We start from the raw sequence: 19,746 nt of genomic DNA on the forward strand, positions 1-19,746 counted from the left end.
GTATGAAGAGTTCCTGTTCCCAGGGATACGTTCAATAACCTGCATCCTGAGAATGCTCACTTTGAACAGACACAAGCAAAGTGTGTTGAAAACGCAGCCAGTGACGGAACGTATCAAGGAGTTGCATTATGCTACCCTTAATAAGCACACGTACGTTCTCCTCCGCTGTTCTCGTTAACAATATCTAAACGAAAATATAAACCACGATTGAAAATGCTTAATTAAACCACCACAATCTCAAAGAATGTGGAGTAAAACAGAACAGGACAAACTCCTTTACGTTCTGTGCCTTCCAGGCAACACCCGCTCACGATGACCTTTGACGTTACAACGGGGGCCAGCGAGAGAAGACGCGGGTCGGTCTTAACCAGGATACCATTCGTGGATAGCTGTCATTTTCTTGGTGCAATTATTAATAACCCCATTTCATGGCAAAATGATTAATAATCCCGTTTCGCTCTCAAAACACTTCCAATTCGGACAAGAAATGAAACGGTCATCCTAATCTCAACAAAATTCTGAAAATGATGATTCTTGGTCCAAAAAAGAATCTAAATATTAGGAATTTCAAGTCAGTTTAGTAGAGACCAGCATCTCCAAACAAGCTGGTAAGAGAGCTTTGGGGGGAGAGCCGGAACAGGAGCCTCTGAAGTCCTATGGAGCGCGTATTGTAATAGAGGCACCCAAAATCACATCCCACAAATCAGCCACCAGCCCCGTGTGAGTCCAGTCAACAGAGCTACTTTCCCGCCCAGATTCTGGACCAGGATTTTAACGCCCACAATGCACTGAAACGTAATGGCCTGAAAAGTCCTGTCACTGTCTCCAGTTTCTGTCACTGCTTTGTACTTGATGTTTTACTAAAACTTAGGAAGACGCCCATCAGGGTCCAAAACTGAAAAGAATCTTTTGGATTCCATTTTCACTTTCACCTACAACGGCAAGCTCGCTCCCTCTTCAGGGCCGAAGGGACTGTGATGGAAAGTTAGCTCTTCTTGTGGAGGGCGCCAGGGCACAGAACACCCGCTTCCTGAGCGAGACAGAAAGGGAAACGTGACTGCCCCACAACCCAGCCAGCATGCTGCCCATCCTGATGTGTGCAGATTGCCAGAAACGTGCGGGCTTGGATCGTGTGCTTTGGGTTTCCCGTCTGGTTCGGTCTGGGAATTCTGGGACCTCGCGACGTATCTGGCTAGACAGCTGTGATTTCACTAAAAGCGAGGACACGCAAAACAGTGCAGGACGCGCCCTGTGTTCTCTGGGGGGAAGGGTTCGGCTGTGCAGGTTTGAAGGTTGAAGGAAAAGTACGAACGTCAAGGCTCCTCGGAGAGGTCAGGCTTGCCTCAGTGCCCAGCCTTGCCCCCTGGGACCCAGATCGCCTCAACTCACTGACCTTCAGCTAACTAATCGGAACAAATGGAAAATATCTAGCTTATTGAATCTGTCGTGAACATCACGTGTGGCACCTTGCAAACCTGTCTCTCCAAGCTGACTGAAGGCACAGGTTGCCTCACCCAGACACCATTTTTCACTAATTGGCTTTTATTATATATTGAAATACAGAACCACGAAGATCTAAAACACTATTAAAAACACAAAAAACGGAACAACTATTACACCATTCTGATTAAAAAACAGAATGTTATCACTCAGCCATATTATCAATACATATCGATGCCTGCACTCTCCCCTCTCCACCCCTGCCCCTCCACTCCCGATGAAGTCACTATTCTGAATTTCATGGTTATGATTCTGTTCCTTTTCTTGATAGTTACCATAAATGGATGCATCCCGACAGTGGCTGCATGGGTGGCCTCCCTTTTGAATTTCTATGAATGGAATCACACATTATGGCTTCTTACGAGACTTTCTATTTGCTCAGTATCATGTTTGTGAGTCACCCACATTCAGGCGTGACGCTCTGGTTACTGTCATTGCACACGGTTTTCCTTGCATCAGTGCCACAATTGACTCATTCTGCTAGCAGCTGGCTGATACCATGCGAGCACAAGTGTAGGCCGGCTCAAGGACGTTTCCCTCTGACCCTTCTGCCCTAACCATGAAAAGACACACCTATGAGTCCTGGAAGAATAAGAACACGAAGCAAGACTGTCAGTCGGCTTGCAGACCTGGACCTTGAAGCAAAGCTACCCCACAGTTTAAAACAGAGTGAAGGTGGAGACCCACCGTCTGAAAGTGGAGACCCACAGGCTGAAGGTGGAGACCCACAGTCTGAAGGTGGAGACCCAAAGTCTGAAGGTGGAGACCCAAAGTCTGAAGGTGGAGACGCACAGTCCGAAGGTGGAGACCCACAGTCTGAAATAGACTTGGTCCAGGGTGCCTGGGGGACTCATTCAGTTGAGCGTCCAATGTCAGCTCAGGTCACGATCTCACAGTTTGTGAGTTCAAGCCCTGCGTCGGGCCCTGTGCTGACAGCTGGGAGCCCGGAGCCTGCTTCGGATTCTGTGTCTCCCTCTCTCTCTGTCCCTCCCCCGCTCGCACTCTGTCTCTCTCTCTCTCTCAAAAATAAATAAACATTAAAAAAAATAATAAAATCAAATAGACTTGCTCCAGCAGACAGTGTTTCAGTTTGGGGGTCCTTTGTTATGCAGCAATAACTGACTGAAACAAGTCCTGTGGTGGTAAATTATCTTTGTTTTGTCCAAAAACACTTCAGTTTTTTAAAAATATTTTAAATTCTTCTTTACTCCTAAAGGAAATTTTTACTGAGTTTATAGTTCCGGGTCAGTAACTAGTTGGGATTTCCCCCCGCCCCTCACTACTGCTAAGAAAATTATTCCAGTTCTTCTGGCTTCCAGTTTTCCCACATCATCTTTCAGTCTGAAACTACAATAAGATCATACTCTGTATTTGGTATCTGAACTTTCATAATATTGCATCTATGCATGATTTTCCTTTTACTAACTCTGCTGGGAATTTACTGGAGGTTTTGAATCTGAGGATTAAGCCATCATCTCGTCAAATCTCTCTGTTTCTCACTTCTCAAATTAAATTTAAGCAAATATCTCTATCTTCCATGTCTCTTAACCTTCCTTTCATTTTATAATCTTTTTAAACTTTGTTCTCTCAGGGCACCTGGGTGGTTCAGTCAGTTAAGCATGTGACTTTGGCGCAGTCATGATCTCGCAGGTTGTGAGTTCGAGTCCTGCTTCGGGCTCTCTGGTCTCAGTGCAGAGATCCTCTGTCCGCTTCAGATAATCTATCTCCCTCTCTCTCTCTGTCCCTCCCCTGCTCATGTATGTGTTCTCTCTCTCTCTCTCTGGTCATAAATAAATAAACATAAAAAAATCTCTGCAAACTTCATTCTCTCTTCTGGGCAATTGTTGATAGTTATCATCCTTTCATATCTTCATCTGCATCAAACTTATTTTCTCTTTTTAAATTAGTTTTGAGAGAGAGAGAGAGAGAGTGCAAGCAGGAGGGGCAGAGAAAGAGAGAGAGGGAAAGAGAGAGAGAGACCTTAAGCAGACTCCGTGGCCAGTGTGGGGCCTGATGCAGGGCTCGATCCCACAACCCTGGGATTATGACTTGAGCTGAAATCAAGAGCAGTGCACTCAACTGACTGGGCCACCTTGGTGCCCCTCCAGTTTATTATCTTAACAGGACACTGAGTTTTAAATTTTCCATCATTGTGCTTTTCTACCATGCATCATTTGTTTTCAAATATATTTGGCTATTTATATAGTATATTGTTACTTACTCACATTTTGACTCCTCTGTTTTTTTTTTACACGGTGACTTGACAACTCTGTTCATTACACTGTGGTTACCACAAGTGTGGCTACCCTGTGTCACCACATATCACTTACAATACCATTGACTATCTTCCCTATGCTGCAACTTTTAACCCCATGACTTATTCATTCCATAACTGGAAGCCTGAATCTCCCACTCCTGTCACCCATTTTGCCCTTCCCTACTCCCTCCCTCTGGCAATCATGAATTTCTTCTCTGATTTACGGGTCTATTTTTGGTTTTTTGCTGTTGTTTGTGTGTCCTTTTTTTTTTTAAGATTCCACATATAACTGAAATCAGATGGTATCCATCTTTTTATCTCTGACTTATTTCACTTTGCAAAATACCTTCTAGATCCATCCATGTTGTCACATATGACATAACCTCATTCTTTTAGGGCTGAGTAATATTCTGTGTGTGTGTGTGTGTGTGTGTGTGTGTGTGTGCGCGCGCGCACCACTTCTTTATCCATTCATCTATCAACAGACACGTAGGTTGCTTCCATATCTAAGATATTGTAAATAATGCTGCAAGCAACGTAGGGTGTATATATATTTTCAAATTAGTGATTTTGTTTTCTTTGGGTAAATACCCACTAGTGGAATTACTAGATGGTATCATAGTTCTATTTTTAATTTTTTCAGGAACTTCCATACTGTTACCCACAATGGGTCACCATTTACAGTTCCACCATCAGCGCACAGGGGTTCCTGTAGTCCCCACATCCTCGCCAACACTTATCACACCTTGTCTTTTTGATTCTAGCCATTTTGACAGGTGTGTTTGCATTTCCACAATCATTAGCGATGTTAAGCATCTTTTTATGTGTTTCTTGGCCATCTGGATGTCTTCTTTGGAAAAATATCTACTCAGCACCTCTGCACATTTTTAATTGGTTATTTTTTTTTCTGGTGTTATGTATTCTGAATATTAATATTATTCTGTTTTTTTTCCCTAGGAGTTTTATGATTTCAGGTCTCACGTTTAGGTATCTAAACTGCTTTGAGTTTATCTTTGTGTAGGATGTAAGAAAGTGGTCCAGTTTTATTCTTTTGCATGTGGCTGTTCAGTTTTCACAGCACCATTTATTGAAGATGTCTTTTCCTCATTGTATATTCTTGCCTCCTTTGTCGAAGATTACTTGACACATGGGTTTGTGGGCTTTGTCTCACGTTCTGTTGATGTATGTGTCTATTTTTGTGCCAGGACCATACTGTTTTGATTAGTACAGCTTTGTAGTATATCTTGAAATCTGGATTTTTGATAATTTCAGCTTTGTTCTTCTCTTTTATTTTTCAGACTTTTTGATCTGATAATAATTCCAATATCTCATGGAAACTATAGTGCTTCTGAGTTTTGAATTCACACTTCTGTTTTTCGAAGATTCAGCCATAGAAATTCTTTGTGGTTTTCTCTAAAGCTACATTCATCCAGAGGAGATTCACATTTGATTTTACCATGCACCTGGAATACTAGGAGCCTTCTACCTCTTTACAACAAATTTATATTTATGAGAAAAGTGATGCATTTTAAACCATACAGATAATAGGAATTCATCTATAAGCTAGTTTGCTATCAGTTTATGGTTATGAGTTCCACATCATGTATATCTATATCTGTGCCTCTCTCTCTCTCTCTCTCTCTCTCTCTCTCTCTTCTCCCTTATACTGACAGTAAACACCCCGCCCCCCAAGAGTTCTAAATGTATATGAGGTGTCCAGTTATATTTCCAATATCGCAAAGATCTTTTAACTGGCTTCCTATTTCCTCAGCCCACTGCACTCTCAAAATGGAAGCCTGGCATCACTGTTGACCCCCAGATGCTGTCAAGACAAAGCCAACTTCTGAGCTTCATAATCTCTCCCTATTTCACATGATTCTAGGACCTCTGAGGATTCCTTATTTTCTTATAGGCTCAGTTATACATTTTTAAAGACTAACAACAATTTTCTCCAGCATCTTTCATGTATTTTCAGTAAATATGTTGTCAAAGTACCTATTTTATTGTAAGGCTAGACACTGAAGCCCCTCCATTATAGTTATATCTTCATCCCATAGAATGACATCTGGCATATCATACCGTTCATCACCACTGTTGTTATTTATCACCTCGGGTGTGTTAAGAAGGGGCATTTTCCTTGCAAATACAGGTCTCAGTAGATATCAAGAGGAAAGGAAGCATCAGAGCTTGAGAATAGGTTTTTCCGATGAGAAGAGGGCAAGAAATGTCATTTTACAGTCACTGAAGGACATATTTTTAGTTTCCCACTTTCTGATAAGTATAAAGATTAGAAGGCAGAGCAGAAAGTGAACGCATTACCCCAAAATAAGACTGGTATAGCGCTGGAGTGCAGGACAGACTTCAGGATGTGAAGCTTTTGGTTAGAACGTCAGGAGCACCCCACCCATAAGCCACCCATTTATATGAGATAGAACAGTAATTAGAGAATTCAATCCCCAGAATCCTAAGTGGCCACCATCTAGGCAACAAAATAGTACCTGTATTGAAGGAGTATTTTATAAGCAATCTTGAGTTTACTATTTGAGGAATGTTCCTAAAGAGTCTAATATCTATTTGTCCTCTACCTTTGCTGAGATTTCACTGGGCTTCAGGAAAAATAAAAATAAAAATAAAAATAAAAATAAAAATAAAAATAAGCAAATCTATTGCACATTAACCAAACTTCTCCTTTGGGCTGAGTTGTATATACTCAAAACAAACTCCATCTTCTCAAGCAAATGGTCATATGTATGATTACATATGCAGTTCCAAGTGTTAATTTCTGCCACAGTTTATTTAATGTGAAAATAATTTAAAATGAAAGTTTAAAAGAACAGCCAAGGAGATCATGGATGAACCTCACTGTAATTGTTAAAATGAAGACATATTTTAATTACTTCTCTTTCCAAATTCGTATTCAATATTTATTAAAAGCAAAAACACCCACTGCCCAACAATGAAGCTTTACGCAAAGGTGCACAGATTTGGTGCGTGAACAAGAATTTCAATAGATGCTTCGGCCTTGCAAAAATCAGTACTCCACAGAACACTTTTCTGTAGGTTATGAACAGGTATTTGGTCAAACAAGATTGGCAAATACTGGGTACTTTAGTTCCCTCTCATACGTTCACATTGCACACCAGGGATTAAAGGTTCAGAGAGATCCTGCAGTAAAGAAACTTCTTTTTTTTTTAAATAGTTGAATCCAGTGTTTCCTAAATTCACGTAATAGAGCACATTCTTCTTGACGAACCTCTTCAAATTCTTCCAAATGAAGATCCACAGAACACCAGGATATGAAACAGTGGCTTGTACTGATGGTTCTACGTCCTTCGATGGTATCATGTTTAATCCTGTTTTACAAGTACATTTCTACTTCCAAACCAAATTTTCATTGGAATATCTAGAATAATCCCAGAGCACACCATTAAAAAGTTACATACTCCTGAAGTTCATGTTGTTTAGTCAACAGAAATACTGCAAGCACATAGCTGGCTAATTATATGATAGTATGGGCTGTCATAAAACTGCTCTTTATTTACATGTTCTTAGAAAGGATACATACACTTGCTTGTGTATCTTCAAAGATTATTTGAAATTACCAGTAGATCAACCACGACGTCTAGTTGAATTGAAATTAGCCCCAAATGTTTCCTCTTTTCTTGTAGAATTATGAAATAAAAATAAACCGTTCCCAGGGTTATTTAAATCGGATGAAAAAAGCAATGAGAACACTTGAGGTGAAGTCAAGGAAACTGTTTTACACGATGCAAAGGGAGATACACTGGTTGGATCTTTGAAATAAATGCCATTTTATTTTCTCCTGGCTATGAACTGTGGAAAGATGTTTCCTGGTGAAGGTGATAATGCTTATCCAGGAACTAACATAAAAGCCCCCAACCAAAGACACTGTGTTGGGGTCAGAAATTTCTTCTCCGTCTTCAGGGTCATATAAAGTTAATGATGAAGCCTGTGTTGATTTCTTTTTCACAACTGTGTTCTTTGATGGGTCACAATGTACCTTTTAGTCATTTTTCTCTTAAATATTTTCTCTCCAAATGGGATTTCGGTGACTCTGACTCCTTCTGGTTTCTCGCCATAAAAAAGGGAAATAATACTTTTAGTGACATCGGCCTTATCCCTCTATCACCTTAGAAAAGGAAGGTACTGTTCCTGAGGTGATGAATATGGAGCTTTTCGATTTCCCAAGGGGTCCTGTGGACTACTTCAGATCATAGACACACTTTCCACAGGCTCCACAGAATCTAAAGGATGTCTCCAACTTTCTGCCCACTGCAATCCCAGACTGTCCCGGGCACCTAGAGCCCAAAGTCATGCTCCACTTCATGTGAACGCAACGGACCTTCTTGTTTCTAATAGTATAGACAGAAGAGAGCTATTAAAGAAGAACCTGAAATGGACTCAAATTCCCTTCCAACTGGAAAACTAATTTGTAACATTGAAGACCCGATTTCTAATGAAATAAAAATGAAGGAATTGGGCTACGTCCTATTAAATGCATCAGGTACTCCTTGATAAGGGACCATAAGGCAAGCTGGGGCCAAGCACAAGCTAGCAAACCAGCAGCCCCCCCACACACACACCAGGTGGGACGTGTGTAATATTCTTCAGGCACTCCTGGCCACCCAAGCACAAAGAAAAGCAAAGAATACAAATGGTTAACTGATAGAGATCGCAGTCTTGCAAGACTGAGTCTCCATCAGTTTACAAATATCTTAGTATATTACAAGAAAAAGGCAATATTATCAATAGCCTAAGCTTTAGAAACCTGTAGGCTCAGCTTCCTGGAGCCCCAACATCACCCTCCATAGTGATGTGGGAACAAAGCAAGAAGGAAGTGGCAGGTGAAATTAAATGCCCTCATAACCTGCAGCCCATCGACCAGACTTGTGGCGAATACAGAGCAGAAGATCTCTCCAGGACGCCACCGTCCTGATGTTAATGCCTCCTGGAGGGAAAACAACCCGAACTCCTCAACAGCCGGGCCTCTGGCATCTCACAGTCCCTCTGGGGGCTGTGACTTGACCCTTTTGACTTGACCCCCCAGCTCCAAAGTATAAAACCAGACACTGTTCACAACCCCAGCTCCGCTCTTCCTGCCCATGGGTCCTGTCCCCTGCTTTGGGGACAAAAATCACCTTTTTGCACCAAAGACGTGTTCAAGAATTCTTTCTTGGCCATCTGTTCCTGACCCCCTACCCTCCATCACCCCAAAACTTCACTGCCCCTTGCGTGCTTCTTAAACATCACTTAAAAATGTTTATTGACTGAGCTATTATAAGTTGATAAAAGTTTGCTTAGCATACAGAGTTTTAAACCAGCCCTTTGCAGCACACCTCAACAGATACAACCCTTCACGCCTGTATGGAAAACTACACACAACAGCACCACTGCAGTCCTCAGACGGCAGAGGCTGTGCATATGCTATGAACATAACCTGCGCAGCAAGTATGACCTATGTTGTGCAGCTTATTCAGGAAAGCTCTTATGTGTGAGATGCCATTTACAATGTATAAAAAGCTACTGGCCAGGCAGGGACTGTATGGGACGCCCGGGAGGCTGTTTGGAGGGGACAGCCCCTGAGCTCCTTCTTATGGTTTGCAGGCACAGCTGAAATAACTGGAACTGGGGATGGTCTCCTGGGTGTGAAAGGTCGGGCCTATGCCAGCCGACTCCATCTTGTTCTGTGTCCTTCACCTTGACCACACCTCCTCCCCTCGACTCCATCTTGTTCTTCACCTTGACCACACCTCCTCCCCTTGAGTAAACCCTCCCTCACCTGCCGGACCCTCCCCCAGGACCCCTCCCCAGCCAATCGGCTGAGGCCATAGCCATTACCTCACCAACTGCCCCCAGGCCCCAATAAAACCTTTGTCCCTTTGAAACTCGCTCTCTTTCCCTGGTATCTCACCGCTGCCTCGGTGCAGGTAGGGGATTGAGCTCGAGCTAGCTCGAATAAAGGCTCTTTGCTTTTGCATCGGACTCGGCTCCCTGGTGGTCTTTGGGGATCACGAATTCTGGGCATAACATTTGGGGGCTCGGCCCGGGATCCCCAAGAACCCCAAGGGACCCCCGACCCGGAGAGCCTGACTGGCCACGGTTAGTGTCTGTTTGTTCTGTCTTTTCTGTGTGAGCTCATTTCTGGAATTCTGGTAGTGCCCGACGCGGTCTAAGTGGACGTACTGGAGGACCACGGGCCGGGAGTTTCGGAAGACGTTCCGATTCTCCCTTCTGGAGGGACGTGGAATCCCCTCATCTGTTTTGGAGGGACGTGGAATCCCCTCAAAAGCTAGCTTTCAGTTTTGCTTCCATGGAGTTGGAAGACTTTCTAGGGGCCCTCTGTTTGTCTGTTTTTGTGTTTCTCTGTTTTGCTCTGTGGACTTACTGGACGGACGTTATGGGACAGACTCAGACTACTCCTCTAAGTATTATGATTGATCACTTTAAGGATGTGAGGGGAAGAGCTAACAACCTCAGTGTGGAAGTCCGAAAGGGTCGGTTGCAGTTTTTTTGTTCTAGCGAGTGGCCAACTTTCAATGTCGGATGGCCACCAGAGGGGACCTTCGACCTCCCTACCATCCACCGAGTCAGGAGTATCATCTCTCAGCCTAAGACGGGCCATCTTGATCAGCTCCCTTACATTATCACTTGGCAGGACCTTGTAGAAGACCCACCCTCTTGGCTTAAGCCCTTCCTAACCCTGATCCCTCCGGAGCCAAAACCCATTCTTGCTTTGCAGGAGATAGAGAAGAGGAAACGTCTTACTCAGCCTTCAGCACCCCTCTACCCTGTCCTACAGGGGGGTACTGAAGAAGAATTAATTTTTCCTCCCCCGTATAACCCCTCTAGGATGCCGGAAGAACACCATCCTCCCCCTCTGGGGGAGGCAGACGCTGTTCCGAGAGTGGGAGGTGGAAATGCTCCAGGGGGAAGCCCGCCCTTTACCAGACAAAGGGCTCAGAGGGAGCAATCCGCCTCCGCCGCCTACTCTACTATTCTGCCCCTGCGAGCCACCGGACCCCCAGACGCGGAGGGGAATCAGCCCCATCACTATTGGCCTTTCACCACTAGTGACCTCTACAATTGGAAAGCTCAGAATCCTAAGTTTTCCGAGAAACCGGCAGGGCTTATTGATTTATTAGACTCTGTTCTTTTTACCCATCAGCCCATGTGGGATGATTGCCAGCAGCTTTTGCAGGTCCTGTTCACGACTGAAGAAAGAGAAAGAATCCTCAATGGGGCCCGAAAACTAGTTCCGGGCGCAGACGGGAATCCCACCACTAACCAGGCTCAGATAGATGCCTCCTTCCCCTTAACTCGGCCCCAGTGGGATTTCAACACGGCAGAAGGTAAGGAGAGGCTCCGGGTCTACCGCCAGACTCTAATGGGGGGTCTCCGAATGGCTGCTAGAAAGCCAACCAATTTGGCCAAGGTAGGAAATGTACAACAGGGAAAAGATGAATCTCCGGCTGCCTTTTTAGAAAGGATCATGGAGGCATTCCGTACCTATACCCCCATGGATCCAGAGGCTCTGGAAAGCAAGGCAGCTGTTATCATGGCCTTTGTAAACCAATCAGCCGTAGACATTAGGAGAAAATTACAGAAAATAGATAGACTAGGAGAAAAAAGTCTGCAGGACTTACTGGTGGTAGCCGAAAAGGTATATAATAACCGGGAGCCTCCTGAGGACAAGCAGGCTCGCGCCATGGCGGCTGCCAGCAGTAAGCAGACTCGAGACCTGGCCAGAATACTGCTAGCTACCACTGCTGACTTCCCCGAGGAACGAGACCGCCGTCTCCGGCAGCTGGCAGACGACGCAAGAAAAGGTAAAGGAACCACCAAGGAGGGGAAGCAGAGGCTGCAGAAGGATCAGTGCGCATACTGCAAGGAGATAGGGCATTGGGCCCGAGATTGTCCGAAAAGGGCTGGCGGGAAGGGAAGCAAGACTGATCGAGTAAAAGTCCTAGAGCTGGATGAACTAAGTGATTAGGGGAGTCAGGGTTCAGACCCTCTCCCCGAACCCAGGGTAACTCTTCAAGTGAAGGGGACCCCTATTGACTTCCTTGTCGACACCGGAGCACAACATTCGGTCCTCCACACCCCACAAGGAAAACTAGCTAGCAAGAAGTCCTGGGTACAAGGGGCAACTGGTATGAGCCAGTATTCATGGACTACCCGAAGAACAGTAGATTTGGGAACGGGCCGGGTATCCCACTCCTTTATGGTAATACCAGAATGCCCCTACCCGCTGTTAGGACGGGATTTACTGACCAAGATTGGAGCTCAGATAACTTTCAGACAAGGGGGGCCTCAGGTCACCGATGGCAAGGGCCACCCCATCCAGGTCCTGACCATGAAACTGGAGGATGAATACCTCCTCCACCAGGAGGCGCTCCCGAGAGAGGATAATATAGACAGATGGCTACAAGAATTCCCCTCGGTTTGGGCAGAGACAGGGGGGATGGGACTAGCCGCTCATAGGACCCCAGTCCTGGTAGAGCTCAAGCCAGGAGAGAGTCCGGTAAGGATCAAACAATACCCCATGTCTCAGGAGGCCTGGAAGGGGATCCAGCCACACATCCGGAGACTACAAAGCCTAGGGGTACTAGTTCCTTGCCAGTCTGCCTGGAACACCCCCTTACTGCCGGTCAAAAAGCCTCACACAAATGACTACCGACCGGTACAAGACCTCCGGGAAGTAAATAAGAGGGTCGTGGAGATACACCCAACTGTTCCCAACCCATATACTCTCTTGAGCTCCTTAGCGCCCTCCAGGGTCTGGTATACTGTACTAGATTTAAAGGACGCCTTCGTCAGTCTGCTGCTGGCACCCCAGAGCCAACCCTTGTTCGCCTTCGAGTGGCATGATCCGGAGGAGGGCTACAGTGGGCAACTCACCTGGACACGGCTACCTCAGGGATTCAAAAATTCACCCACCATCTTCGACGAGGCACTACACGAGGACCTGGTATTTACAGACACCTTCTCTGGCTGGGTGGAGGCATACCCAACCAAGCATGAAACGGCTCAGACGGTGGCTAAGAAGCTACTAGAAGACATCTTACCCAGGTATGGTTTTCCTGCCCTGGTAGGATCGGACAATGGACCAGCTTTTATCTCACAGGTAACACAGGCAGTAGCCAAGGCAGTGGGGGCAAACTGGAAATTACATTGTGCTTAAAGGCCCCAGAGCTCAGGACAGGTAGAAAGAATGAATAGAACCCTAAAAGAGACCCTTACCAAATTAACCATGGAGACTGGCGGGGACTGGGTGACTCTCCTACCGTACGCCCTTTACCGGGTTAGAAACACTCCTTACACTCTGGGTTTTACTCCCTACGAGATCATGTTTGGCAGGCCACCCCATGTTATTCCCAGCCTTCGAGCTGAACTTATTGCTGAGTTTAAAGATCAAGAACTTTTTCTTTCCTTGAGCAGGCTCCAGAGGGCGCACGAGGACATTTGGCCACGCCTCCGTGCCATCTACAAGGCTGGCCCGGACCCGACACCTCATCCGTACAGGCCGGGAGACTGGGTCTACGTCAAGAGGCACCACCGAGAGACTCTCGAGCCGCGCTGGAAGGGACCCTACATCATGGTGTTGACAACCCCCACCGCTCTCAAGGTAGACGGCATAGCGACCTGGGTCCATCACACCCACGCTCAGCCAGCGGACCCCTCCTCGATCCAGAAGGACTTCGTCACGCGATGGGCCATCAGTCGGGACCAACACAACCCGCTCAAGCTCAAGCTACAGCGCATTCAACCTACCTAATATTGGTAACTCTATTAACTCTGCTTGTCATTGCTCATGCTGCTGGGAGTCCCCACGCCCCCCAAAACATCACCTGGCAGATCATAGACACCAGCTCAGGGACAATACTTAATCAGACCTCCCAGAGCCACCCCAGGGACACTTGGTTCCCAGAACTTTGCGTAAACCTCCAGACTCTGTTCTCCTTGTCACCATAAATGCAGCCGGTCCCATGATTGGGTCCCTAAGCTACATGACAAGGGGGGAATGAAAGGTCGGGCCTATGCCAGCCGACTCCATCTTGTTCTGTGTCCTTCACCTTGACCACACCTCCTCCCCTCGACTCCATCTTGTTCTTCACCTTGACCACACCTCCTCCCCTTGAGTAAACCCTCCCTCACCTGCCGGACCCTCCCCCAGGACCCCTCCCCAGCCAATCGGCTGAGGCCATAGCCATTACCTCACCAACTGCCCCCAGGCCCCAATAAAACCTTTGTCCCTTTGAAACTCGCTCTCTTTCCCTGGTATCTCACCGCTGCCTCGGTGCAGGTAGGGGATTGAGCTCGAGCTAGCTCGAATAAAGGCTCTTTGCTTTTGCATCGGACTCGGCTCCCTGGTGGTCTTTGGGGATCACGAATTCTGGGCATAACAGGTGGTCCTCTTAGTCCTGTACATGTAGGCTGGGTCTGATGAGGGGCAAGACAAGCTGCCAGGCTGCAAACCGCACCCCTCCCCCAAGGCGGGATGTGTGTGACATTCCTCAGGCTCTCCTGGCTGCCCAGAGACAAAGGAGAGGAAAGAAAACAAAGGATTAACCGACAGGGATCACAGTCAGGCAGGACGTGGGTCTCCACAGTTTACAAATATCTTAGTAAATCACAAGAAAAAGGCAATCTGATCAACAGCCTCATCTCCAGAAACCTACAGACTCAGTTTCCTGGAGCCCCAACATCACCCTCCATAGTGATGTGTGAACAAAGGCAGGAGGAAATGGAAGATGGAACTAAATGTCCTCATAACCTGCAGCCCACTGACAGACACTGGAGGCAGGCAGAGTTTCTCCAGGACTCCCTCCCTCCTGACCTAATGCTAATGCTTTGCTGGAGGGAAATACCCTAGCCTGACTACGGCCGGGCCTCCAGTATCCGGGAGTCTTTAGCATATGAAAGTCTCACTGGAAACCTCCCCTGGACCTCACCTCTCCCAGCCCCAGGGTAAATAACCAGTCTCTCCTCAGGGTCCCAGGGCGGCTCTTCCTGCCCACAGGTCCCGTCCCTGTGCTTTCATAAAGTCACCTTTTTACACCAAAGACATCTTCCCGAATGCTTTCTTGGCCGTTGGCTCTGGACCCCACGAACTCTACTAACACTCAAAAAAACCTCATCAGGTTCTCCCCATCCTCTGAGGAAAAGCCATCTTTTGTTTTGATGGGAGGACCCTTCCCCCAATAGATAGCCTGGAGGTCGCCCGGTGGAGGGCAGTGAGTTTGTACAAACACCTCTGTGGGAGGGGTAAATTTCCACTCAGGGCTGGAGATCCCCTTCCAGGCAAATGTGCCCCGCAGCTCAGACTTTGTGTGCCTCTCCAAGTCGGCCCCCCAAAGGTAAATCATGGAGGCAGGACAGCCAGGGCTAAAGCCTTCATAGGGGGCACTGACTCAGCACTGAAAGTGGCTGAGATCTGGGCCTTGTAGGACGCCGAGGACTGAACTGATGAGTGCCTGTTGTTTGAGGAACAAAGTTTGGAACGAGGATGTTAAGAATCAGAGGCAGCACACAGCCTGTGGCACCCTCAGCACGCCCTCGTGTGGGAGGAGGCAGGGTCCATCCTCAACAGTCACCGCGTGGAGGCTTCGCCAGGCGGCTTGGAGCCTCAGATGCCCCAGGGACAGACTCTCAGCCCTGCCCACCCCACGTGTTCAGAAGCAGACAACTCCTTTTCCAAGTGTGCAAACCCACGCTTCATTACCTGGGTATTTCAGGGGAGAGTTGAGAATCCCTCAGAGGGAGATTCTGGATTTTATGCTGATAAGAGACCAGGAAGGTGTTCCTGGAAATCATCTAGGGAGGAAAGTGGGCACATTGCTATTATGCCTTTGTGAAACAGCCCAGGGGTTTTCTTAATTCCTTCCTTGATTGATCATTTAATTACGCATTTACTATTTCCCATCTTTGTGAATGGCACCGAAGGGTGGTAGAAAGGGCCACCCCATAATATTCCTATGGGCACAGGTTTACTTTGCGCAGATAATTTTGAGAAACAGCAGACACAAGAGAAGTTCCGAAAACAGAGTAGAGGTTACCCTTTTGGAAGAGAAACGAAAGGGAATTCCATCCGTAAGAATGTCTCCTCTCGGAACCGGGATGAGAAGAAAGGCTTAATCCCAGGAGAGTCGAATCCTGGAGAAGGTAGCAGCTCAAATCAGCAATAGCCACCTTCTCCCTCCTTGACCGCGTGTTTCTGGCCAGCCTGCCTGCAGGAGGCTCCCCTCCCCACACACCTTCTTCTTTTGTCTGTGGTTGAGGCTGGTACTCTGGCAAGTGGGGAAGGCACCAGGGGAGACACGCCTCCCTGAGTCCCGCCGGGCACACACGAGGTCCGTGGGTTAGCAAGTTCCTGCCTGTTTGCTTCTTGCTCATCTGCGTTTTGTTACAGGAGGCCTCGGCCCCGCATCCAGGGAGGCAAGGGAAATGACAGTCTAGCAGCTGTCCTTGGTTCGCACAAGGCACACTCAATCCCTTAGCCTGTCCCTACCTCAGGGCACAGCCCGGCTCATGGCTGGTGCTTGGTGCACACGCACCTGCAGCCAGCCCTCCATCGGTACCTGCAAGGGCAGGTCAAGGCTCAGTTCCACCCACTGGAAACCAAAGGAAGAGACTTCTTCCTGTTTCCTAGACTATGTACTTGGTAAACTTGCAATGAATGCTTTCTCGGTCTCTCTGAAATGGACGCTGATTTTTTTAAAAAGCTAAATAGGCCACTTGCCAGCCTCCTGACGAAGGACGATCTCTTTCAAGGTGCTGGGAGCCATCCCTTTGAAATGTCTCATCAGCAAGCTGGTGCTCCTCTAAGCCAGTCTGCACAGGATGGTCAGCAGGCACCAGAACCAAGACTCGAAACTGCCCACCTCCTTTCATAAGGGTGTGAGAAGTTTACTGTTCCAGGATACACGGCCAATGAACCAACACGGAAGAGCTACCCGATTATCTAACTACCAGGTTAACTGAGGGTGAACTATGTCACAATAAACGGTGTTTCCGAGTCCTCTTGCTTGAGCACTGGTTATGGTCACTCCCGAGAACACGTATGTAATAGCTGACGCCTCCTTACACAAAAGGGACAGAGTTTTTTTCCTGTCTTTGCATACTTATAGCAGATTGCCTGTGATGTATAACACACTCTGGTTTAATGCTTGTTCAATAACACAATCTGAATCCCAAGCAGGCTTTGTGCTGTCAGTGCAGAATCCGACATGGGGTTCGAACTCACAAACTGAGATCATGATCTGAGCAGAAATCAAGAGCTGGACGCTTAACCGACTGAGGCGCCCCCTCACTCTTCGTAACATAGGAGCCAATAACGATATTTTTCTTAAGTTAGTTTTAATAGACTTGCTTCAGTTACTACTAACATGGCCTTGACAAATCATCTTAACATTCTCTCTCAGCACCTCTGCAAATACACGTGGCATGGTTAGAGACAGGTCCCCCTTCACCCTCGTCCACTTTAACAAACCCTACATATCCTACTGATCTTAGCTTCAATATCATCTTCTCGAGACGTCTTTCCTTGATCCCTTCAACTTCCGGATAGATGCCCCTGCCCTTCTCCAGCCGGAGGACTTGTCCCACAGGGCTCCATTACTGACCTGATTTTACTTCCACCAGATGGCACATTTCCTGAGGCAAGAGCCACATCTGTCTTGCTCATTGATAAGCCACGCACTCAACACAGTACCTTATACACAGTAGGCACTCAATAAATACTGGTTGAAGAAGTTAAAGCACCTGGCCTGAGGTCTGGCCCATAATGCGTATTTAATAAACAGTTAAGTAGGGGCGCCCGGGTGTCTGACTCTTGATTTCGGCTCAGGCCATGATCTCATGGCTTTGTGGGTCGGAGCCTCATGCCAGGCTCTATACTGACAGCTAGAGTCTGCTTGGGGTTCTCTCGCTCCCTCTTTCTCTGCCCCTCCATCACATGCTGTCTCTGTCTCTCTCAAAATAAATAAACTTAAAAAAAACCCCAGTGAACTATTATAAGCATTATCATGATATAACAAAGGATATGTTTCAGCATAAAGGTGAATTATGTGTGAAATAAACGTAATTAAGTTAAATAATCAATTCTCAAAAAATAAACATACAGTTTTATACGTATATTGCGTGTGACGCAAACCGAGACTGAAGTGTGTGATATAAACTCAGATTTAATTAAAAATAATAGACATTTACAACGGGCACCAAGAAGAATGAAGGAAATGAGGTGTTTAATTTTTTTTAGTCTAAATGATTTCCTGATCTGGACCTCCTATTCGGAAACTAGGTTTCAATTACGGATATTTATTTTTATAAACGGTAAAGGGAGCTGTGTTTCCATGCAATGTTTAGAAAGGCAGCAAACATACATGTGAAGCTGAATAAATGACAGACGTGGAATAAATGCAAAGTGTAAAGTTACTAGTTTTTGTGAGCCGCATGGGCTAGATGGGTGATGGGCACGGAGGAGGGCACCTGTTGGGATGAGCACTGGGTGTCGTATGGAAGCGATGAATCACTGGGTTCTACTCCTGAAACCAATACTACACTGTAGGTTAACTAACTAGAATGTAAATAAACATCTGAAAAGAAGAAACAAAGTGGAGTACAGATCACTGAAAGCTGCCTATGGAAAAGTAACACTCAGGGAAATAGACAGGGTTCTCCAAGAGGAGGGGTAAGCAGTAGACTGTGATGGAAACAATGCAGGTAACAGTTGTGGAACATGGGGGCAGTCCTAGGGGGGACCTGGCCCCAGAACCCCTGGGACCCAGTTAGGAATGTTGCTGGCGCAGGAGGGAGATGTGTTCATGATAACTGCCCTGGGGTGAGGTGAACACCCACTCTGAGCGCCACAGCAGTAGTCCGTGAAAACACACTTAACAGTGTGCATTCATATGTTCACTAGAATGCCTCAGTGCTCGGAGTTGTTTTTCTTAATGTTTGTTTGTTTATTTGTTTGTTTATTGGTTTATTGAGAGAGAGAGAGAGCGCGCGCACACATGAGAGGGGAGCAGTAGAAAGAGAGCAGGAGAGAGAATCCCAGGCAGGCCCCACATTGTCAGCACGGAGCCTGACACGGGGCTTGAATCCATGAACCGTGAGATCACGACCTGAGTCGAAATTAAGAGTTGGCCCCTTAACCGACTGAGCTGACCAGGGGCCCCTATGTTTAATTGCCTGACTAAAGAATGGAATACATGTGCGCATTTATAAGTACAACTGAAAATTCACATATGTTTAGCAAGAATGTGAGCTCTGCAAACAGGGATTGTTGTTTCATTCACTCAATCGTAGCCAACTGCTAGAACAGTGCCTGCCATATTAAAGACACTCGGTAATATGGCCTGACTGGCTGACTGGCTGAATTAGTTAATAAACAACATGTGTACAGTTGCCATATATTTAGAAGGATTGGACATCTCAGTATTACAGTATTAGATCTGCTGTGTCTGTTAGAGGTTATTTACTTTTGGATGAGTTTACAAATCAATTATGGTGATCAATTAAATACATTTGTCTTTTCTCACTGGACATCATAAAAGTACCTTTGCAACTTGAAATGTGTACTTAGGAGAGACACCGGACTTTCTTTCTCACCCTCCAATTAATTGAATTGGCGATTCAAATGCAAATATTAAAGTACTAGCTAATTGGCTTTGCTTTTATTGGTCTAAAACAGGAGTTGATGGCCTGCAGTCCAGATCTGGCCCAACATCTGTTTTGATTGGGCTGGCCTGCTAAGAATGGTTTTTATGTCTTTAAGTGGTTGAAAAATATCAAAAGAAAAATACTGTTTCATGACGTAAAAAATTTAAATTGTGCTCATGGAATTCAAGTGTTGGTGAATATAATTTTATGGAGACACGGCCATGACCATTCATTTATGTACTGTCTACGGTTGCTTTCACATTACAAGAGCAGGGCTACACAATTGCAGCATGGACTATATGGGA

At 46.2% G+C, this 19,746-nt stretch overlaps 1 protein-coding gene across 1 annotated transcript in view; it reads right to left on the reverse strand.

The window, feature by feature from the left end:
• The window catches only part of CSMD1 (CUB and Sushi multiple domains 1), a gene marked incomplete at its 5' end in the record, with an annotated part of 688,146 nt that overhangs the window by 267,512 nt on the left and 400,888 nt on the right, over positions 1–19,746 (reverse strand). The window lies entirely within an intron of this gene.

Source organism: Prionailurus viverrinus, chromosome B1, assembly GCF_022837055.1.
Source record: "Prionailurus viverrinus isolate Anna chromosome B1, UM_Priviv_1.0, whole genome shotgun sequence".
Lineage (NCBI taxonomy): Eukaryota > Metazoa > Chordata > Mammalia > Carnivora > Felidae > Prionailurus > Prionailurus viverrinus.